Genomic DNA, 26,280 nt, shown 5'->3' with positions numbered 1-26,280 from the left:
GACCTTTATTTCCCTTTTATATTAATCTGAGAAGTGTATTTTTAAAGGGGGTGGCACTGCATCAACTGCTGACCCATCCCTGGAATTAAATGTTGTTTGAAGAGAAATAGACGGAAGTAGATTGATGTTGTCTGTAGGGATACTTTTTTGGTCTTGGCTATTGTTGTTGAGGTGTTTTATTTCTTGGATTTCGTCCTCCATTCTGGGAGTTTGCTGGTGATGCAAGAAATCCTCATCAGTGAATACGTTAGTATTAAATGACAATATACCTGTAGCTGCAACCTCTTTCGCGGCGTTTATAAATGTGACCGACTTTCATAGGCTCTCCTAACAAGTATACCAATTTTAAATTCCGGAATTGCTATAAACGGATGGTTTGCCTGCCAGTTCTCAATTTCCTGAACGTAGTAAATCTTGAAGATAAAGTTGTTATCTAGAGACTGCATGTGAACTGAAGCATGAGTAGAAGATCTCATGCATTTTTGAGCGGAATCGATCAAGTCTAAATTGCGAGTATGAGATGTGTGGCCTTCAAGAATCAACACCATTAGATCGTTTTTAATTGGTTTCTCGTAATAAATTAAATACATAAACCATTTGGTAAACAAATCTGTTTGTATCCATCCTGAAATATGAGAAGCAGAAGTATTGCCATGAGGAGGATTCCCATTCATAAATTCAGGCTTTATTCTCTTCCGTAAGAATGCTGCAACTGTGGTTATGAGATAACCTCTCTCAGCAGTTTTATAAACTTCTCTTTTGGCCTTTAGATATACAGTTCGCATGCTCTTGTGCTGTACAATTCTTACAGTCTCGTCAACGTTAAATAATTGAGTTGGCGAAAATTTAACACGCTCTAGTTCTGCCTTTAAAGTATCATAAAACCTTTCACATTTTCAGGCAAAAATCCTGTTAAACTGGCCAATGAGAAGGGTTGTGGTTTCCGTAATGCCAACGGAGGAAATTTTTAAAGAACTGCCGAAGCCATTTCCTTCCTACACTTTTCATTTTCTGTGAAATATGGTGAACAATAATGTTCCTAATAGCGAGCTAGTGGGAAGGCCGTTTGTTTGATAACTTTTGCTGTGAGCCAATAAAAAGACCTTTCCATTCTAAGACAATACCCTACAAGCTCATTCTCCATTTCAGTCTACTAGACATGTTTCTGCCATAACGGGACTAAAAGAATCTTTTTTAGTTCGTCTTAACGTTTTTTTAATAGTATTTTAAAGTCGATCTAGGCACCTTAAAAATATTAGAGAGTTTTGATCTATTGAATTTTAACTGAAAAACGGGCATCCTTCATTTTTACTTCATCCATGTTTTCCTATGCACCATCTGAAAAATAAATAACGAAATATTTGAAACACGTGTTAGTGGGTATTAATAGAAACACTGTTGTGGGAGATATTAGGATAACCCCACGAACAAACATTGTGGCCACGCAAATTACAATAGGACATTATATTATTTAAAAAATAGCTCATATCCAAAGTTAAATATAGAATCAGTAATATTTTGTAATTACTTTCTCATATGTATGAAATAATAATAAGCTACATGGTTTTTTTAACTTGCCTTAGATGAATATTTTGGAATTTTCAAAACACAAACTAAGATAGACTACCCTTGCCAAACATTAACAGTGTACTGTATATATCGGCTAGTTAGAGCGTAAAATGTTTACGGACACATCGCTGCACTAACCACTGAGTTACTACAGTGGGCGGTATTTGAGCCCCTATATTATATTCACGTTTGTCACGTTTTCATGCTTTGGACAAATAAAAAATAAATTTTTCCAAACATTTTGATTTGAGTATTTGCATGTCAAACTGTATTGTCAGATGTTAAAGCAAAACCTATAATGTTCTCACTGATCAATGTATTTTAAATGCATCAAATGAAGAATTTTCTCAGGTAGTTATTGCAGCACCCAATTACACAGAACTTATGCAAACAATGTGGAAGATATACGTTAAAGAAATATCAGTAGTTTTATTTTCATCGATTTTGGCTGTAATAATAACACAGTTATCTCGCCGGTAGTAGTAAGTATAGTATTATGCTATTGCGTGCGTGCTGTAACAGAAATAGTTTTATGATCTAAAATTTTAACTATATTTGTTTTAACAACCAGTCGTTTCTTTGTAGAAACTAAAACGAAAGTTAAAGTCCCGCAAATGCACACATGACCGAATCCAGGACTTCTAACCAACATACAGAAGAGGCTCCTCTTTCATAAGTTTACAAAATGCGGTGAGGTGAATCCAAATGTAAAACCAAACAGTAAAGTTTAATTCTTTTATGGGCCACTGATTTTTAGTAATAAGTAAAACAGTTCGGTAATTTGCTCCCATTTGTTGCTACTAAAGTTACACGTAGTTCCAGTACACTGAGCATTCTTACCTTACATCGAGAGCACTTCAAGCTACACTACATTACTTCTATAGACAAGGTTCACAGTGTGTGTTAACTTGTATGTCGTGACCATTCACTCGCGGTTCGCCAATCCACTGAACTGGGTAACGTATTCCACATTACACCGTGTACTGCATATATTGATGATCCCACAGCAACAATACAGTTTCCATCTAGTTTGTACAATACAATGTTAACATTAACTTAAAATGTACTGTAATTAAGGATCATCTACTCGTAAATATTCTATTGCTTTTATTTAGACTATTGATAATTGTTCCCACAATTATAAAAGTTTAACCTAGATCAGTATTTATTTCTTATTTTAGAAAAGAAATATTTTCCCTTGTATAGTCTACCATATAACTCATATGTAATGAAGTACGGCCTGACTTTTATTATGGCATCTGTTCTCACAGATATAAAATTTTAAACTCGACTTTTACTTATCTCTTACTGTAATATACAAGCTGATTTCCACGCAACCCACAGAGTATATTTGTGGATTCATAGTTCATTTTGCCTCGTTTCCTCATAAATAAATAAATATATATACACACATATATACATACATATATATATATATATATACATAGACAGTTTTGAGAAGCCTAGTTCTAAAAGACAGGTGGGTTTTATAACAGTCTATAAATGTATATGGTAATTTGTCATTTATATCTGCACTGCTAGCAGTTACCCGCGGTTTCGCACGCTATTTCGTAAGCTTTGCAAGTGTGTGAGTATTTCTATTTCGATTGAATTATATTTCCGATGCCAATGTTGAGTTGTCTTGTTGCCACAATTCAGAAAACATGTAAACAAGTGTATATTTATGTGTGAATTAGGAGTTTTTTCTGTTATTTCTTTTCTACATTAGAAAATAGGATTATGTTCATATTGGGACCCTCAATACGCCCGTCTAATTTTTTTTACAATCAGTTGAATAGTTGACTTATGAAAGCAAATCAAACAAACAAATTAACTTTCGCATTTACAATATTATTAGATTTTAAAACACGAATATTTCCTTGTATAGTCTACCATAGAATTGATATGTAATGGACTTGAGCTGACATGCTAAAGTATTCATATTACTTACTTAATACAGAATAAGTAACCATTTAATTAAGGTATACCACCAACAACAGTATACGTATATATATATATATACTATACAATGATTACTCGTTGCTAGTAAAAAACCTTTATTAAAAATCCGTGTCCTTTAGTGCCACTTGAATTGAAATACTTACAGAACCATTAGACAATAACGAAGGAAAGCATTAAAATCTATTATACAAAAGTGAGAGATTTTAGAAACTGATTGCACATGTAACTCCGATTTTTAAGTTGACGACTACAGAGAATGGACGACTTATACGACCTGTGACGTACACATGAACAGCTACTTAAACCATTGTTCAATCATTAATGTAGCTCTTATAGCCAGGTGGATGCAAAGACACAATCCGCGATTTCTCAAGTGGAGCAGGACATCAAAGAAACAATAAACTGCCCTCATCTTTAGCTTAAGTCAAGCGTAGAGTCTTGTTCTTAGTCACGAGCTGACATCACCACGCAAACGTGATGGTTAGTTCTGTCCTGGAGATGTTACATACTCTACTTTACAGTTAACTTCCTTAAAACTGTCGTTTTGATTTCCAATTATACTTTTAAGATAACATTTATTAAAAAAGAATTGTTAGGCAGTTTCCCCATACGTTGGTCTTAGTCTTAGAGCCACTCGGTTGTAAATATTTATTCCTATGTACTATGTACTAAGCAAAGTAAATATATGAACATCAATGTTTAATGATTAAAACTTTTTAACCATACACAGATTGTTATTAGTAGTATTTCATTAACTAGTGATGTTGCTAATGAAATTTTATGTAACATTTATTTATCACACTGCTATGGTAACGAGTGGGTTATTTTAAATAATTCGTACCAACAACTCCCATTTTAAACATATTAGTGTGCCCATTAAATCAATATCTAACATACCAAGGTGAAAATATCAAATACCAAGTGAATTTCTATGTACATATTTCATATCTAGTACGTGCTTAGTACGGAACAACTAACATATCAATCCGATCTCAAATTTTCTTTGGATCTCTGGATTTTCTAACCATGCTTTGAGAATAAAATGTTTTGCTCGTAAAAAATGTAATTTTAAAATTTAAATTTTACAGTAAGTAAAAAGCTATACTTTGTAATAATTATAAGAAGTAAAGCTGTCAACAAATACTATTTTTGCACCCCACTCCCAGTTGTTTTATGAACGATTGAGCATTTTATGCAAGATTCTGCAACTATACACGTTCAACAACCTATTTATGAAAAAAATGTATTTTACTAAATTTAAAATGGGTTTTCAGTTGTTTGTCAAAATTAGAACAGATGTAAAATTTTACAGCTTTGAAGTAGTGGAGCTGGGAGTTTTAATCTCCGTTTTATACTCCATTTATGGCAGTTAAATTATTTCATTGTTGATATGCCTGATTAATAAACAACTGAAAAATACAACTGCAGAGGAAACAAGTTTAATAAAGTAATGACAATGAGTTACGGTCATTCAACGAAAATAAAATAAAGTAAATGAAGTGAATCATTTTGGGTCCTATTTTTTTATCACTCGTAATACTGTAATGAAATGCATAACTATTCAAAATAAGACGTTCAGACATCATAATAACATGACTTTGCTCTTACAGTTATGATTTAATTAGACCTACCGTTCCTGCTTCCTAACAGTGGTTAATGCTATTAACTAAGCAAATTATTTTGTAATGACAACGAAGTGTATATATTTCAATACACTTTCTAACATTTTCTAGCAGTAGCCAAAATGTGTCTTTATACCGTATCTTCTGAATTTGTAATATCTCAAAAATTAATAATAGTAATAAAAAATTAGTTTTATCGTTCATGTAAAATTCAGTTGGATCACTTCGATAAAATTCTGTATTTATACTACCAAATGTCTATATCAGTTTTTTTTTATTTATAAAGCAAATATTATTTGCTAATACTCGTAATATTAAATTATACTAAAGGATAATTGTTAAACTGTTAATTAAAGTGTTTCTCTCAACTGGAGTTATAACAGTGCGTTAAAGTACGGTTTTTAAATAGCGTAACAGTGTTTTGAGGAATAATAATGTGTAAATATGAGGAAAGACGAGAAACCAATAAGGTCATATATTCTCTGTATATACTTCTTCTATCTACAGTACTTTAAAGGAATATAATCAGAAAAAATATCTCGCCTTAAAGCAAATCACAGGTGTAGATGGTTTTTATAACAAATTATGTATCTAGAATTTTGTTTAATGGAAAATGCTGTAGAGAAGACAATACAAATACAGTAAAAGAGTTTAATTCTTTACTCAAATTTGGAAACGATATTGGTAAGAAAACAATCGCCTAAAGTTTATTTGGTCTATCTGGTTTAGTTTTCATTTTCAATAAGGAAAAAGAGAAACGTGACACTAAAGAAGACAAGGAGATCGCAAAACTAAATTGATGACAACAATTCACCATCTCTTGGCCTATATGAAACATCATATACTTTATTTTACGTTCCCAAAACACATAAACCTGTACCGTAATGACGATAACACATGGGGGTGGTGACTTCTGAGGTCGTAGTAATAAATACTAGAAATACAAAGTTTACTTATAAGTTCAGTTTTAATTACGAAAACTTAAAAGCACCACTTTTAGATGGTAAAGGAAAAGTTATGCACTGCCACGTTGCTGCCAATTAAGAATATAATAACTAAAAGTATATCTTCTAGGTGGGCCTAAAATATCCAATGTTCTATTGAATTATGCGTACGACGTTTTACTTTACAAAACAATAATATTTCACTTCCCTTCACAATAGGTAGACTAACAACCCGGGTATCGGCGTCTTGGCACGAGACATTGAAGCTGTAGTCTAAAAAACGGTTATTTCTAGAAGAGGAGTAGAAGTTTGGGAAGTGGTAGCCATCTATTCAAACAACACGTGAGGTACATCAGCTACGTAAACTCGCGGACAAAGCGCGCGAAGTTCTCATCGGTTACGTAGTTGGGCTGCTACAAAGGGTTAGAAGAAAAAAATTCATACGCGTGCCAATTAGGTAGTTACTCCGCCCAATAATTTAGTTCCGGAACATTGGATGTAAAAATAATATTATATTAATACTGGCTGATTAGAGTTGCGAAATTTTACATTGTATGAAATTTAATTAACTAATTTACGGTACAGAATATCCCCCCTCTTTTGATTTTCGCAACCTAATTAGTCGCTTTACTTTAAACATATTCTAAATAACAAACTTAATTCAACCTTTTTATTCGTTACATAAATTCAAATTCAACCCACCCCTAACAATACAATGCGCGGGGTTTCAAAAGTTTCCTATCAAATCCGCTAGATCGCATGCCAATGCAGTTCTATGACAGCTCGCTTAGGGACCAAAAATAGAAAATCCAATATAGGCATCAACTATTTTCATGCAGTGCACGTTGCAGCGTTTTAGAATTTGCGGGTCGTTGCAAGAAATAAGGGCATTTTAAGGCGATTAAATCGTTAAATAAGTGTAGTGTTTTGTTATATAGGCGCCACATTCATACTTCTTTTTTGCATTCATACCAGTGTTTTGTGTATAGTGTTTTGCCATTAAATACCCCTGAGACTTGCGGACAAGTTACCAATATGGATCGAATACTTTGGAATGAAACGTCCCCTCACGAGAAGCTAAGTCTCACATTTCGTATTAATACTTGCATCACTCTTAATAATATATATATTTACATACAACATCCTATACATCTTACATCTACATGAATTTTAACACTTCAAATATATCTACAAAATTCAATAAATTCAACATTTCGGCATACATACAAAACACAGACAATTTTTCATATTTGATTCCCTCACATTACAAACAGTCAGGATCAACTTTGTCTCATTTCTTTATACTAAGTCTATTTACAAAATTCTTTTTTCTATATTTTTATTTCCATTTGACCCATTCGTTAAGAATTCACCAAACAGTTAACTTCCTGGATTTTATCTTATCTTTATAAATTTGGCAGCAAGTGGTTCCTTAAGCTAGGGATGCTACAAAAAAAATTTGAGTTTTTTTTTTTTTTTACAGAATAGGTCTTAATTTAATTTTAAATCTACAATATGAACCTTTTTTACATTCAAAACATTTTCAGTATGTTGTACAATACAAGTTACAGGGCTTTAGAAAATATAAAATTCTATAAATTCCTACATATTTTGGTGCTAATTTTGCACAAAACTTTTCTACCTTATTGCTTAAATAGTGGGTTCTAATCCATACTAAGGAATGCAACTTAAAGGGATGTTTTACATTTTGCTCTGAGTACTTTTTTGTCTATTACTGTTATGTGCTATACTCCTTTTTACATTCACCATAAGCTCTCTTTTAAATTGTTTTACAACAGTTTCCTTGGACAAATTCTCACCAATTAGATCATTTAGCTTCCATAAATTAGATAAAGCATTATTACAGGAATGATTAAACATTAAATCAAAGGCAGCAAAACCTGTGCTTTCATTATGGGCGGTGTTTAAACTTAATTGTATATAGCCTAGGTCATTATCCCAATTACTATGACAGTTGTGATAGAAAAAAACTACGTAATAATGTAGATATGTTTCTAATATGCCTTTCTGATTGATTTCCATTAGCCCTGTAAGGCGCTAGTCTACGGTGTTCAATAAAATTCTTAAATAAGAACTCTTAACAATACAGTGATGTAAAATATGCGGCATTATCTGACACTATTATTTAGGTACAGAAAAGTTGTTAAAAAATTATGCGGTCTAATTTATTACATATTTCAGCACTTTTACATTCCCTCAAAGGGATTAGCCATAGAAATTTACTGGCGGCATCTACAACTACAAGTAAATATACATTGCTGTTTCTAGTTCTCACTAAGGGACCTAAAAGATCTATGAATAAACAATCCATATTGTTCTTAAATGGCACAGATACTAATTCGCCTTCATATTTTCTTTGGCACACTTTACTCATTTTTACAAACATTACATGCTTTCACTTTTGCCTTTATAATTTCGTCTAAATCAGGTCTATATAAAATACTGATTAATTTTTCTTTGCGTTCTAGCAATGCCTAAAATGACCTCCTATTAAAGAACTGTGGAAGAATTCATATACTAAATCAATTAACTGTACAGGCAAAAATATCTTACTCTTACTTTTTACATTCCTTTTGTACATCAGTAAATTGTTTTTTATAAAATAACATAAATTGTTACTATTGCTTTTTACAGATTGAATGATTCGCTGAGTTTCTTTATCTTGAAGTTGATATTTTTCTAAATCTTTAAACGCTAATGGCAAATCATTAATTAACAACCACAAATTATCCTTGTTATTGCACTTATTATTTATCTGCATTTTAGGCTTTACATTAGATGTTCGTTTACATGTTTGCCTTCGGGAGGAGTTTGAATGGCAGAAGGAAATCGATAATCTATTTTTATCCTGGTCTGGAACGTTCCGGCAGTCACTGGGGCTCGGAATCAGCTGTTCCCCGTCGACTCGCCCTCAAACATACGTGAAAGGGCGTCTGCCAGCGCATTATCGGTGGAACTTTTAAATTCCACCTCAAATGGCAAATTCAAAATCCTCTCGATCCACCGGGCAAGTCTTCCTACCTTCCTTTTGTGATTGAGGACATAGGATAAAGCTTGGTTATCAGTTTATTAATTTAAAGGTTCTTACTTCTAAAAATTCGTGCCATTTTTTTCTATGCAAATTAGTGCACTCAAAGCTTCTTTTTCATAAACAGTATATTTTAATTCGGCATCAGTAAATTTCCTAGAGTAATAGGCTATTGGCATTAATTCATTTTGGTCGTTTTCCTGTAACAAACAACCACCTGCGGCTATTCCACTAGCATCTGTCATTACTATAAATTGCTTTGAAAAATCGGCTAACTGGAGTACAGGAGGATTCATTATAGCTTCTTTTAACTTTGCAAAACGAATCTTGACATTCACTTGTCCAAACAAATTTAGCGTTTTTCCTTCTTCTTAAACGATTTAAAGGATTACATAATTCGGCATAATTATTTATAAATTTTGAAAAGAAATTGGTCATACCTAAAAACTGTGAAAATTTGTTTGGCGTTCTTAGGCGGCATATAAATTCTCTTATACTCCTTGTTCGCTCGGGATCTATAGTTACTGTATTATGTTTTATTAAGTTCCCCAAAAAGGAGATTTCCTCAAAACAAAACTTTGCTTTCTCTAGGTTTGCCGTTAAGCCATGTTTGCTTAGTCTATTTACAATCTCTCTGACATGTACTAAATGCGAATCAAGGTCTTTACTGTACACTAAGATATCATCACAAAAATTTATCACATATTTAAATTTTATAATTGTCTAGGACTTTATCCAGATAGGCGGACAATACAGCACTACCAACATGTAAACCAAAGGGTACTCGTTTAAATTTATATTTACCAAATATAGTGCTAAATGAGGTAAGATCTTGACTATCAGGTGATAATGGACATTGCAAAAAAACTTTTTCTTAAATCTATTATTGAAAAATATTTGGCTCCACTAAGATGTTGATAAAAGTTTATTTAAATCACCAATGGGAAAATCAATTTTCTGTAACTTTTTATTTAATTCGGTATAATTGACTACAAGTCTGTCCTTTTTGGTTAAAAAGGCTGGACTGGAGTAGGCTGAAGTACTGGGTTCAATTATTCCTTGGTCCAACCAATCCTGTATTATTGTTTTCATCTTATTTACAGTAGGAGGGCTCATAAAATAAGGCCCCTAATATTTACAGGTGTGGGGGTCATTGAGAACTAATTTCACTTCCCAAATCTAGAGCCTCTCCTAATTTTGGAGTAATAAACATTTGGAAAATCCCCTATAAGGTTTTGTATCTCAGCCTCAGCTCTAGTGCACCCCTATTTTTACATCAATTGCTGTTTACTTCATGTTCAAAAGGCTGTTGTCTGACAATAGTTTATTTTCTCATTACAATTGAATTTAAAATAACATGAATCTCCATCAAGATCTAAAATTAATTTGCTATTAGATATAAATGGGGTTTCCCAATATAATGTCCCATTTTAAATTATCCAATACAATAAACTTTACTTTCCAACAAAATTTAGAAATTTTTATCTTAGCATAACAGTAACCAAAACATTTTATTTCAGTGTTATTTGCAGCAAACATTCTATCATCTGACTTCATTAATTTTAGAAACATTTTTATTCAACAATAGACTATCATAAAATTCTTTACTAATTATATCTCTTGTAGCACCAGTATCTAATAAGCAGTTTGTTTTTACATTTTTACCCACTATAGCTTCAATTAAAGGCATATTGTTACACTGTCTAACATTTAGTCTTAAATTAGGTTTTCTATAGTTTAATTTACTCCAATTTTTAATTACCTTACCATAGACTCTCATAAAATAGTGTTTTTCTTTTCTTACTGTATTACTATTTATAAAATTATTATTCTTAAACTTATGAAACCGGGGAGGGATATTTTTAGGTGATGTGTGTAAATACCACTCCCCTGCCAACTAGTTTTTTGGATTCCTAAAACATTTTTTTGCTAAGTGACCAGGCCTATTACAATTGAAACATAACTTTGGGTTTTTGACAGTAGGCCTACTTTTTCTAAGTTTCAACATGTGGTGGATACATGTTGTTAACATATGTCTTACTTAAATTGTCCCTTAAGTTATCATTAAAGGTTATATTGTTTACTAGCTATACACACATTTTCCAAATCTGTAAAACAAATGGGGATTGTTTTCAAAAAATTAACTTATTTCTATCTGTAGGCTTAATACCTCTTTTTATACAAGTTACCAAGTCCTGTTCACTTATGTTACACAATAAAACTTGACTGAGCTCTTTGATGTCATAGATGTATTCATACAGTGGCTCATCAAACCTTTGTGGCCTATAAACTAAATCTAGTCTAAGTCTTTCAATTAGGCCTACAGGGATAAAAAGCACACTAATTAATTCCCTGTGTAGATAGTTGACATTGGGCATGATAGACTTACACTGTATTATTTTGGCTAAAAGTGGACCTTTTGCATAACATGGTAACAATGCTAAAATTTCATTTTCTGATAGGCTTAGTTTCACATTTTAGTTTTAACAAAGTTTTCAAAAAGTTTATTAGCTCAGGTACTACTAAGCCATTTGTTACTGTAAAATTTTGTAAATAACATTCTACAGGGTTGTTTAATTATTAAACATATTTAAACCAGACATAGGTTGACTAATACAATCATTGTTTGCATTATAAATAGGCATTATAGGCAAAGTGGGGTAACTGGGCAGTAGGCTGTGATATTGTTGGTGGTTGTACAGAAATAGGGCCTATTTTGTTCTTTCACTGGCCTGTTCCATAGCCACATCTTGTTCTAATGATTCATTTAAATTGCTTCTAACACTTTAAAGCTGTTCTAGGTTCACTGTAGGTACTAAGTTTTTAGCTAACTGTTGTTCAACATTTACTAGCCTACACTTAAAGCTGATAAAGTTTCACTATGTACAGAACTTAGTTCTAGCTGGTTGTCTAAAAATAAACGTTTATTAAATGTTTACACTTTTCTTGGAATTTGGTGATTTCTAAAGGTGAACTAGCACTGTTCAATTCACTGCACCCATGTTCTAATAATATCACTTTTTCACTGAAAAGTTTTACTTCCTGATTGTGGTCTATTTTTAATAGGCTACTAGGAGTAAGTAAAATATTGTTTCTCAAACACTGTCTTAAGGACTTTCTGAGTTCATTTACTGTACTGTCACTATTTAATTTAATACCTCTAGATATCAGTTCAAAATACCAACTCATCTTTAGACAAATATTCTATTTTAATGGCAGGCATTGTGGCGTTTTCACTCAGTTTCACCCAGTTGATGGCAGAGTAGGCACATTCAATAGCAGATTCGCGCAATAAAATTATGTGTACCGTATGACGATAACACATGGGGGTGGTGACTTCTGAGGTCGTAGTAATAAATACTAGAAATACAAAGTTTACTTATAAGTTCAGTTTAATTACGAAAACTTAAAAGCACCACTTTTAGATGGTAAAGGAAAAGTTATGCACTGCCACGTTTGCTGCCAATTAGAATATAATAACTAAAAGTATATCTTCTAGGTGGGCCTAAAATATCCAATGTTTCTATTGAATTATGCGTACGACGTTTTACTTTACAAAACAATAATATTTCACTTCCCTTCACAATAGGTAGACTAACAACCCGGGGTATCGGCGTCCTTGGCACGAGACATTGAAGCTGTAGTCTAAAAACGGTTATTTCTAGAAGAGGAGTAGAAGTTGGGAAGTGGTAGCCATCTATTCAAACAACACGTGAGGTACATCAGCTACGTAAACTCGCGGACAAAGCGCGCGAAGTCTCATCGGTTACGTAGTTGGGCTGCTACAAAGGGTTAGAAGAAAAAAAATTCATACGCGTGCCAATTAGGTAGTTACTACTCCGCCCAATAATTTAGTTCCGGAACATTGGATGTAAAATAATATTATATTATACTGGCTGATTAGGTTGCGAAATTTACATTGTATGAAATTTAATTAACTAATTTACGGTACAAACCTTTTGAAAATATAAATATCATCTGTTATTACCAATATATTAGTTTAAAAATCGTTTAAAGGTTATAGATTTAATCTTTCGATTAGTTTGATTTAACAATTAAGGGTACGATTCATCTTGTAACTATCAGTTGTAGAATACATTTTGTAATGTTAATACTTGTTAATTATTTAATACGTACTTGCCATACGTTTTTTACGTTTTTTTTCTATTACGAATATTGGTGGAAGTTCGTCTATATCACCCGTCAAAGTGAGATACTCGTATTTGTAAGGTACAAGCTTCAACTTGAAATCTAACGGTGGTGAATGTATGTACTAAAACTTATAAATAAACACTAATTTATTTATTCAACTATAAGTGGGAATACTATTAAATTAAACAAAATAAGTAATAATATTGTACTTAACAAGTAACAATCAATCAGTATTGAGCAATAATAGAAATCATAACTTAAATAACAACGAAGCATGCTCACAGTTACATAAATTAACTAATAAGGATAATACAGATTTGATAAAAAAACCAACAACTAAACTACAAAGAAAACAACAAAGTAACAAATTTAACAATCTAAAAGTACTACCTAATGAAATAAAAATCATCACATGTGCAAGATCCTATCGATATGATTTCAACAATATAATTTAATTTAATTTGAAAAGATCATAAAAATTTAATTGTTCCATCGAAACTTACCGTTGCCCTTAGAGGAAGTCAGTTACATAGATAAGATCAAGTGAAGTAATCGTCAAAATAATTATAAACTGCCTCATTGTTAGCCTTGAGTCGATAGGAGATTTATGTATTTAGTCTTAACGTGTCCTCTTTATGAGCGATGAGAGTCAGTTATGTCCTGGAGGATTTTACATAGGCTCCTCTTGATCAAAGAAAAGGGCAGGCTGACAAACAGACAAAATACCGTTCAAACCTTTTGACCTGAAAAAAATAAGTCTTTTCCTTGGATGAAGAGTAACACAAGTTTCAAGTTGTTATGACTGTTTTATCGTTATCGCACTGGCGGAAAGACAGACAGATGAATGGCATGTCCATTAACCCTTTACCTCAAAATCCAATGTATTCTTCCTTTGATCAAGAATGACCAATCTACCAGGTTTCTAGTCTCTAGGACCGTTCTATGAAGCGGTAACTATACAGTACTAAACATAGTTTGCCAATAAAATTTAAATGTATGTAAAAAGTAGTTTGAGAAGTTCAGTATTCAAATCAATTTTAGAATTTGAAACCTGACTATCAAGTATCTCTGAGTCAAGTTTCTTTTTGTTCTGTAACTGAATGAGAGAAATATATTTAAGACGAGATAAACAAGTTAAGTCCCAAGAAGATTTAAAGTCAGAAGCCGCTTTACTGAATACATTGCCGTCCCACAGCGGCATTAACAAGCTTAGCGAATAAATCGCAATGATTTTTTAGCTTCATTAAAATATGAAGTAGTGCATGTTGTCAGATGCATAGTTACGCTGTCTACTCACTTAAAATTGGCTGAGCGTTAACGAATCCTATCATTTGAGGGCCTGGGAAAATTCCACTGCTGCCTGTCTGTCCGTCACACGATATATCAAAAACCAAACAGACTTGAAGACTTTAAATTTTGAGGATAATGTGTAAATTCCTTTCTTATATCTAAACACATCCTAATAATATTAGAAATGCGAAAATCTCTTTTTGTGTTCTTTTTTCTTTCACGCATAAAATATTCAACCGATTGTACTGAAATTTTACGTAGACATTCTTACGAACCTTTTGAGAATATAGGCTTATTATTATTTCGAAAACCACTCCGGGCTGGGCCACGCTGGTTTCTTCTTCGTCTTAAAAGTTTTAAATATGAATTGAAAGAGCCTGTGAAATGTAATAAACTGCTCTGTGTAAACATTGTATTATGTCAGCACGATCATAAGTATAATTAATTAGTTTAACTACTATTTTTTACATTTATAGAGTGAAATTATAACAAAAGCAACAAAACAATTCTCATTTTAACACCATGGCAACAAGGCAAACGAATTAATATATTCTGGATTTTACATAATGAACTAATTTGGGAATGTGTACATGCAAAGGTCTTGAATGTGGGTTTCTTGCCTAAGTGTGGTATGGCATATTTACAGTAGCTGAAGGAAATAAACTAAGGGACTGGGCATTAGCTTTATTAAACAAACCATGTCTCTGTGACTACAATTCAAGGAAACAGGCCGGTGCGGTGAGTTTGCGATTATAACAAGTGGAATCCCAAAACAATACACAATATACTAATGTAATATTTGTGACAGAACATCGTCAAGGGGATATCATCTCCATTTCTCAGTGATGAATACGGTGCTGAATATGTATATAAATGCTGATATAATTCTGGGACTAGACCGATGAAATAATACGATATTGCGCAAATGGATTGGGATATAATAACACGTGCTTTACTGTATTATGTGTCATCTTTAGACATGGATGACAACTGCTATAATGTACGTATCTATTGAAAAGTATTAGTATTATTGACGTTTAGATTAGTTTTAATTTTATCAATATCTATATCCATATAATTTTAAAAAACTAATGTTTTAATCCAAACCCATTACAAATTTATATTAAGTCCTAAATTATATAGACCTAAATTTATTTAGGCCTATATACTCGTATATTATCTCTAGGGGTAAAATAGCAATCTCAAGTTATGAGTTGGAACAATCATGAACAATGGATATCTGATAGATGATTTCATTTTTTTTAATATCGTATTACCCCACAAATACTTTCACTAAGCAAGCTATGAACTCTAACGTTGTAGTTCATCTACGTTGGTTTAAAATTTCAACTGTTACTGAAATCGTGGGATTTATTTGATCAAATATACGGAATGTTACATAGTAACTCCAGGCGAAGCCGCGGGAATGTCCTAATCATAATAATAATGTCTTCTTTTGCATAACTAATCATACACCTGTATAGCATTCGTCAATATTACTTTGAATATAATTATAATACTAATTGAAACGCCAACAAATATGCTTTGGACATCGTTTTTTATATCAGAACTAAGGTTGACCATCAGTTATTATATTCAAATATTTTATTCCCAACTGCCAATAAAACGCCTTTGACATCAGGAGGTGTTTTAATAAGGATTTAAATAGTTTGAGATTATTTAGATGTTTATTGCTCTCAGAGAGCCTATTGATTAGACTCACGACAGTATGAGACGGAAAGTGGTGAAACACTGTCGTTCTGGGTTACTCATTTCTGAAGTTAACTCTGCATTGTGTTCTTGCCTTGTACGTGCCTTGTACCAAATCGCATATGAAACGACAGTGCATGGTGACATCGAAAATATAGAGATATAAAGAGGAAAAGTTAATACTTAAGCTCCTTGAAGGTATCTTTGCACGGCTTTTTGGACCTAAATTGTAAAAAAATCCCGACAGCTTTCTTGCGTGCTCTAAATACTTTATTTTGATGTTGTGTTTATAACAGCTGCTCTATAATTTCAAACCGTAAGATAAATATAACGAACCATAATATGTTGTATATTTTGTTTTTTATACAACAAAATTACTCCATGAAGCAAACTTTTGTAAATTTTTGCACGGCCGTTTTCAGTTGTCTATTAAAAATTAACAAATTATGATACATTTTACATTTATATTTGCCAAAGTTGTCTATTAATAACAAGTGTAAAAGTTCATATTAACTTCCATGTAACTACTTATACACTTGCAAAGACATATTGTATTGTCGTAGGTAATTTATATAAAAATGTCGTGCTTACACGCAACCACGTTTTCCAGTGATTTCAGTTTAAGGTTTACGTTTGTTATGTATTAATTTCATGCTATCAATTTGAATGTACTCAATTCTAATTTAGTAATTTAAGTGTATTTATATAGTTTAAGCATTTTAACGAAGACGTTTTCTAAATGACACAATTCGTAAATTACATTTTTTTATGTGTATAGCTTCTAAGGTAATATTTTTTATTTCAACTATACTAAGAAAATGTTATAAACAGCTACAGCATACCTAAGCTTTGATACTTAAAACGATAATGTTTAATTTACTCAACTTTACAGCACCAGCATACTCATTGCTTGAACGTTATATTTTTGTTACGTTTAAAAACAGGTTTAGGTAATTTATTGTAAGTAATGCGTAAATAATTTTCTGAGTAAGACTTTGAAAACATTTGTAATAATGTGAGGAAGGATAAATTTTATAACCTAAATATAACAAAAATATTTAATTTGTGTCGCGTTTTTTCACTATTATTGACACAAATTATGTTAAATTATACCGAATTAATTGCCAAAATAGCAAAACATCAACATACATTGAATTCGATTGTCAAATATATTGCATTACTATTACCATGTAAACGAGACAAACTTGTGCTGATAACAAGTCATCTTAGCGTCAAAAGTTCTAATTATAAAGGAAACAAACATTTCAGAACGCTTTGATTACACATTCTTTTACTTAAATATTTCAACTTCTCAACAGTATTAAGAAAACAGATTTATATTGCCTTTAATCAACCGCTTTTGTACTGTATACAGATTGTGCCTCTAAAATTACATTCCACAATTATTCCATTGTAAAAAATGTTTGTTACAATTACAAGGTGTGGAGTACACCATACCACATGACACTTCAGGCTTCGTTGAGTTTGTATGCAAAAATACAAATCTATAGATACTGTGCATGTGTTACTAAGCCATATGTTAAAATGACATATGATAGAAATCAGATTTGTAGAAACTCTTATTCCACAATTATCTAGTGCTATCAAGCCTACCCTTAACCACTGTTAAAATGCTCCCTCGCCATTACCAAATCCCATAGGGTGACGTTAGTCATCAATCGCCAACATCAATCTCGACGTTGCTTACATAGAGTTAAAGCTTATTTTTTTTAAATTTAAGTTCTATAGAACAGTTATAGAGATCATACGAGTGACACACAGTATTGATATCCCCAATGATAAGCTTTTGTAACGTTCAGCCAAAAATAAATACAATTACATCGTACGTTTTTGTATGATATTTTTTAAATATAATATATATATAATATATATATATATATATATATATATATATTTTTTATTTATTTATTTATATATATATATATATATAAAATATATATTACATAAAACATTTCCAGTAATTCTAAATTTATATCTTATAACCCAATTATTTCTCTATATATTCTGTGAACAAACCGAAAAAAGAGTAAATTTACATGACTGTTGAAATATTTTGAGTATATTCTAAATAAACTTCTAGTTATTATTTATTTATTACTATTTTTTACACACTATATAAAATCATACATTCTATTCATTTGTAACGGCTCCTGACCTGAAACTGAACATTCATAGCGTAACGTTCGTGGGAAGGGTTGATTCATTCTAATGTTGAGTTCAGATCCAGTACACCTTATGAAAGAATTTAACCGTTAGTTCTTAAGGCATAAAGCATTCAGCTTTTACAGATAGGAATGAAATATATACATATATTCATTAATTTAACTAACCATGTGTTTTGAAATGGAACCTAATTACAAAAAAAAATATTTCCTACTGACAACCGACCAAATAACAACAACAAGATCATTCATGTAAGATTGTTGAAAAACATGTTTTAATAGTATGAAAGAAACATTTTCTTTTGATGTAATTGAGAGATAAGGTTGCTGGACATGGCACATCTCATCTATGGGCTTTCAAGGCCGCTGCCGCCTGAGGCAAGCTGTTACCACGATGTCCTCCATACTGCATCACTTTCAGAGTGCACTTTAGTCGAGACCAAGTGTCTTGGCGTACATTTTTCACGACGGACCTTTGATCAGTCATTTTCTTTGTCGGTGAGGATCCACCTTACCACAGTGATTATGTTTGGGAGACTATATGAAATGCGTATATGTAATTTTGGTATTTTGGATTTTAAATGTTACAAAAATTTTTCATTTTGTGTTTTAGTTCACTAAAGTTGTTGATAAATATATAAAAATGTGTTGCTATAATTCCAAAATCAAGTAATCATAATCTGTAGCATTTAAATCTAAAAAGGTAAAAATCGTAATCTCCTTTTAAACCTCCATTTGTAAAAATAATACTTTTGTGGCTCGTAAATTTTGAAGGCCTTAAATGTTTAAATATCTCTATATATTAAAATGTTGGTTAAAATAATTTTTAAATCATCATTAAAGTCATTAGAAAGTATAATAATAAAAATAAAAAATTAGTTGTTATTGCTCTATCACTGCTTAAATAACAATTATTCATGCCCAACTACCATTGTAGCGATGCCACGTAACGAGTATCGTACACTATTAAGCAGCTTCACTGGTTCAGCAGTGCGATCGGAAATGAAAATAGATCAACCAGGCGCACTGATGACGAAGTTTTAAGTTGCCATCATTAACCTTCCCTGTTCACTCAAACCCCCCTCTCTCTCACCGTATCTTCCTTTCAATGGTATTACTATCTGAACTACGATAGGAAATGCGTCCCCGTGACATCATGCTCAATTAAGGTGTCGTTATTTTAATGTAATTTTAAAAATATGGGTTTTTATTAGTTAGGTATTAGGGTGTACGTATATAATTATTCCTGTGTTTATAAACAGTATTTAGGTATATGTTAAAACCAAATAATTACGATGTTGTAAATTTTTATCATCCTGCAATTCCTGCCACTATGTTTATTTCTATTTTTGTATTCCTCGTTGTATTTGTTCCACTGTGGTGTAGTAAACTCCACTTGTATTATCCGTACATCCAGAGAACGGTTAATGTAGGAGTAGTAAGAAGTTGCGATTTTTCACTTTACTTCTTGTACTGAAAGAAGATTAGAAGGGCCAGAAGTTTACAATTGATTGAGTGGAAACCGAAAAAGGAGACAGAGCTTCTTGAACCTACGTACGTTTAATTTATCGAACCAGAAGTTCTCCTTCACAGGAAAAATCAGGAATAATTACTAGACATGACACATTTGAATTCACGAAGCCTGTTATGGGAAGAAATAACGTACTTATTATACAGTTTAATTATGTCTTTAAGGGTATATTAAAATAATTGTGTGAAATATAAACAGTGTAAAGTATAAAATACGTATTTAACAACTTCAAACGCTAAGTTTTACACAGAAGAGTAAATATCTGAACAGTTGTTTCAATTGTTATGAGTCAACCTTATAAAAATATTAAAAGGACCGGAAGCAAACATATTGACCGTGTGGTAACCGAAGTAGGACACGGAGCTTCTCCGACCAATGCATGTATAAATTATCGCACCGGTAGTTCTCTTCGGCACGCTAAACGACAAATAAGCACTAAATCCTGTTACGGAAAAAACAGCGTACTCATAGATTAATTGCAACTTTATGGAGAAATTACAGAAATTAATTTTAATAATGAATGAAATTTGTACATAAAATAGTCATTTAACGATCTCTAAAATTGTTAAGTTTTATACAAAAGAGATAAGACCCAAACAGTTGTTTGAATGTAAGAGATTGAGACATCTAGATCAAAAGAATAATGGAGATCCGAGATTATTGAGATGCAATTGTTTTCTAAGTATTCTTCTCTTTTATTTATTTTCTAAAATTGTGTAGTATTATTTTCATTGGAAATTAAATTTGGTTTAGTATTGATGTGATAACAGGTTTAGTTCGAAAACCATAAAATATTACACTTTATTGCCTACTAGCTGTTACCCGCGGTTATCTTCTATCTAAACTATTATATAAAAGCCTAATGCTCTAAATAAAAAGTATAAATAATTTAATTATTAATATATATATATATTATAATATTATATATATATATATACATATATATATTATGTTTCTATATATATATATATATATATATATATATATATATATATATATATATATATATTCACACACACTCACACATTCATAAGCAGAACTGTGATGCCTATTTTCTCTCAAATGTCAACTAAGATTTAAATATTTAGTTTTGTAAGAGTCTTTAAATTCATATTCAAAATTAAATTATTTATACTTTTTTATTTAGAGCATTAGGCTTTTGTATAATAGTTTAGATAGAAGATGAATCATTTAACTTTTAACTCAAATTAACGTAAAAAAATAAACCTTTATAAGGTCCTCAGGACACGTTATGACTGTGGCTACACCACCTCATTGACTCTTAATACGTTTATTAAAGCCATAAAGAATATGGAAAACCGGAGCTATTCAATCACCACGTTATCGCCTTGTGAATTGTCCTGGTTATTATTTTAGATCAGGCCTGATCAGTTGTATTATAATCTACAAGATATAATTTCACATTATTTAAAATGTAATATTTAGATACGTTTCGTCTTGGAAACGTGTTTTGAGTTTTTAAAGTGTGTAAAGAGAAACCCTTACTTACTCTTACATTATATTATTCCTAAGATTATCCATTACCTGTTAATAATATAAAAATATAAAAAATTATTTATTTACTACACTAAAAATCATTTATGTCTTCTAAAATACTTTCCAGCATTTATATTAATTGATATCGTGTCAGTGTCCATACATGGGCCCAGTTTGTACAATGACCCCTAAAGAAAGGTCCAAGAGAGTTATAAATTTGAACATAGGTTTCTGGTCCAATGAAGAACCTTTTTATAGAAACGAACGTTTAACAAGAGTTGGCAAACTAACTAGCCAACTGTTCTAATAATTTTTTTCCGTCTAATTCAACATATATATTTTAGAATAACAAGTATACACTGCTGAATATAAAGATTTGTTATTTAATGTTTATTTAATTTTGCTTAAAAAACTAAACAAATATCATAAACGGTCACAGCTCAAGTAATTGTAAATCTGTACATCGCTCAATAAAACATCGAATAAAATAATTAGATCTGATTTACTTTTCAAAACAATTTACAGCCAAAATTATGTATCCTGACGTTGATTCTCAAGTTTTTCTATCAGCTTTTCACAATTTATTACAGTATTTAATTTAAAAACTTATATTAGTTGACATTTGATGATCAATATTGACTAACGCAATGTGTGTCATTCATTCAAGTAAACTCGTTCTTTATATAAAGTACTGATTATTATTTACATTTACACCGCTCAAATGTATACATTTCATTATATTTGTAAATAATAAGAAAAACTAAATTATATTTGCTTGACTGTAGAAAAACAATAACGATACTTTAATACATACAACTAATAGGCATTATTACTACAAAAACCTGAATTTGAATTTTTTGTAAGCTCGACATTTAAGTATTTCTTTCAATTTTATATCATTATTTTCCCTCGAAGGTAAAGTAATTTCAATATATTTATGAAATGAGTGAGTCTTTAGTGAAGTAAAATGTGAGTTTTAAATAAAATATAATGATTTTTAGCTGCAAGTGTATGCTCTGTGGCATATGAGAAAACAATCAGATGATATATTTGTACCTGTGTAATATATTTCGCTTAAAATCAGCCAGACGTTAATCTAACCAAAGATTTGAACTTCTATTGAACTTCTTTATTCAACTAAGGAAAATCTTTATGAAGAAAATAATACGGAACACAAAACATCGTTTTATGTGAGACTTCATCAAAATCATTATTATGATGAAATATATGGATATATCATGTTACATGCGACAAGAAAGCTCAGGTTTGGTTCAAATTTACTAAATTGTTCGTACTATCCATTATCCATTCACTTGCGGAAATCCACTGCCGGAATCCATGAGATGTGGTGTCAAATATTCTATGAATGTAGGCCAGTTGTGCAAAACTGATTTTCGTCTAAGGTACAATGACCCTTACCCACAATACCAATAACAGTTTTTTATAGTGTACTATATAGTTTGTTTACCCACGGCTTCGCACGCAAATCTTAAGAACCGAAGTCCTTATATTACTTAGTAAAAGCAATTATGCGCAATTGGCTGCGGGTAACAGCTAGTTCGTCAATAAATTCGTAGTATTTTATAACGAAAACTCTTCATTTTCAATAAAATACCAATTACAATCAAATACCCACGGCTTCGCACACGATTTCCTACAGAAAAATTGGGACATAGGAGGGATATTTCTTTTGAATGTCGTTATTACCCTTCTGAGATAAATGATAGTCACTGAAAGATACTCCAAGCTTATGATCTATTTAAGATTTAAATTTTAAAACCGTCTCAATATGCACCTGTGAAATAACTGGTATTTTTCTCCAATATTCCATGATTTTTGTATACAATTGAACTATATTAGACCATCGTGGACAGGAGTCAAAAAGTTGGAATTCATTAGCGCACATACAATGTAATAAATGATGGCACTCAATGTAATTTTGAAACGAAAATAGGCATATTTTAGGTACATATTATTACAGTCTAATGATTATGAGCTTCAGATGTTAAGCGAAATTGCGTATGGTTTTTATTTTAGGCGTTGCGCGTGTATCACTTCTGGATCAAATTAGTTATATCTCCGATGCCATGATTGAGCTTGCTTTGTTGTCTCGATTGAGAGAATATGTACACACAGAGTTTTGAGAACCATACTTCTGTCAAAAAAAAAACACAACTAAGGTTGGTTTTATAACATTCTTTATATTTGTAGCCAACGTAAGATAGTAATTTTGATATCTGCATTGCTCTTCTGATCAAGCACGAGAATGGTTTATATTAGATAAATACTGCAGTTAAATGTGAATTTTTACGTCAAATTTGAATTGTATTATCTGGATAGTAAAGTCTATGATTAACAGTGATTGCAGAAACAGTTGAAACAAAATTTGCTGTTTCTCTTAAGCTTACTCTATGCTTTCAAACTATAAGTGTAAAGAAATTTAAAATAGTAATTAAATGATATAAACATATATTTCTTTTGTCGCATTATATATGTTTACAAAGAACAGCTGATTAAATTTGAAAAGGCTCTTTCACTTAATAACATATGTTTGCTGCAATGCATTTCTTACGGATATTTCTGTAACTTTTAGAGACCAGTGAGGCGGAATCCTGAGTCGGGAACGGGATAAAAAGTATCCAATGTCCTTGTCCCAGTTCTTAGCTACCTCTCTACCAATTTCAGCCAAATCGGATCAGCCGTTCTTGACTTATAAATAGTGTAACTAACACGACTTTCTTTTATATATATAGACTAGCTGACCCGGCGAACTTTGTGTCCCGCCTTAAAGGCAATATCACATGATCACATTTTTTACTTTTTAAATTAGGATAATTGTAAATAAAAAAAATATAATTATTCAATGATTCTTTATTTGCCATTTATTGTAGCACCTTCTGATAAACTACATTTTTTGTTTTTTTTTTTTTATTAGGCGCGAAAACAAATAACGCGGTCTTCCGACCCGTGGACATGCCACATTTAATTGGCCATGGGAAAAACATGGATGTTTAAGATTAAGACCACAAACTTTCAACGATTGGCCTTGTGACATATTTACAGTCATGACGGATCGGAAATTGAAACCGTTTTAAACTCAAATGGCCATGTCGGGTGGGATCATCGGGATCCTCGGAATGAGAATTTCCTCACCTTTGAGTATTGTGGTGTAAATCAAATTGTTCATCAATTTTACTTACCACCAAACTTGTTTCCGTTGCACAGTTTTAGTTGGTATAAAGTTTTCGAAGCATGATTACTACAGAACCAATATTTAGTTGTAAATTGTGCCAGGTACATCCAAGGAGTTTAAACATTCAATTGGATTGTTTGGTGGCATCATCTTCATTTGTTACACAGTCAACAGATTTGAAAGAATGCAGTGTACCAATGATCTCATTCTGAATTATGTAGTGTAAGTCATCTACATCTTTATTCTTAGCTGCCAAAATTGCTCGCTCACTCAACCATTCATTATTTTTTGAGGTTAGTAATGATGTTTGGGAATACTTTGTTGATGAGTTCGTCTTTCGATGAGACAAAGTTACAGATATTCCGAGGAAATGAAATCAATCCGCTCGATTCGTCGACAGGTACTCGACCATTACCGATAGTCAACAATTACTCAGAGAAATCTTCAGCAGATGTATCGTTCAGCAATGCAACTCTCATGTTTGTTGTCAGCTGAAGTTTCCTAACATAGGGCCATAGGTTCGATGATTTGAGGCAAGCGTTTTTATTTTGTCGGCAGCAGTCGATCTGGGAATTACTGGCAATGTTTGGCGGAAATCGCCAGACATTAAAATAGTTTGCGCCTCCAAAACATTTTGAGTCATTACGTAGATCTTTGCAATGTTAGGTTAACTGCTTCCAATGCACGTTTTATGCGCTATGTGCATTCGTCCCAGATGATGATCTTCGATTCTGATAAAACTTTCGCCATAGCGGAGCGCTTTGTAATGTTGCACACGTTTGGTTCTTCAATATATTGAAGATTTAACGGCAATTTTAATGCAGAATGTGCCGTACGACATCCTTCTAGCAATGTGGCTGCTATTCCAGAAGAAGCAACTGAAACTTCAATGTTGGATCTTGCACGAACAGTGGATAAAACTACTGACATGAGGAATGTCTTACCAGTTCCACCATGTAAAATATAAACCACCGTTTTCCATCATCAATTGCCTTCATTAATGTATCATAAACTTCCTTTTGTTGGGGGGTTCATCAGGGGCACATTTGTTTGAACTACTAAATCTAATTCCTGGTGATCATATTCACGTTTCCCATTCCAATTCTCGATTAAATGCGTCATTCATTTTACGATTTGGCGCTGGCATTCCTAACCTGACTAATAAACTACCACACATGAGATAACACATGTCTTCGATCAAGAGCAAGGCCCGATTATGTATCTTCCTCATTCATTTTAAGATCGGAATTTATTGAACTGACACGAATTTTGATGTAAAATATCCTTCTGCCATATTATCCTTGTATTTGTGCCACAGGTTAGATGGTTCGATGGAAAGCATGTCGAAATGATGATAGCAAATAATGTACGTATCTGACTTGAAGATGCAGAGATAACGGCTTTGAATTGTAAAAAATTAAAATTTTGATTTGTATTATCTGGATAGTAAAGTCTAATGCTTACCAGTGATTGCAGAAACAGAGTTGAAACAAAATTTGCTGTTTCTCTTAAGCTTACTCTATGTAATGCTTTAAAACTATAAATGTAAAGAAATTTTAAAACGGTAATTAAATGATA

The sequence above is a fragment of the Homalodisca vitripennis genome, chromosome 4 (assembly GCF_021130785.1).
Source record: "Homalodisca vitripennis isolate AUS2020 chromosome 4, UT_GWSS_2.1, whole genome shotgun sequence".
In the NCBI taxonomy this organism is placed as follows: Eukaryota; Metazoa; Arthropoda; class Insecta; order Hemiptera; family Cicadellidae; genus Homalodisca; species Homalodisca vitripennis.
The sequence above is the reverse complement of the archived record's forward strand: the minus strand, read 5'-3'. Positions refer to the sequence as shown.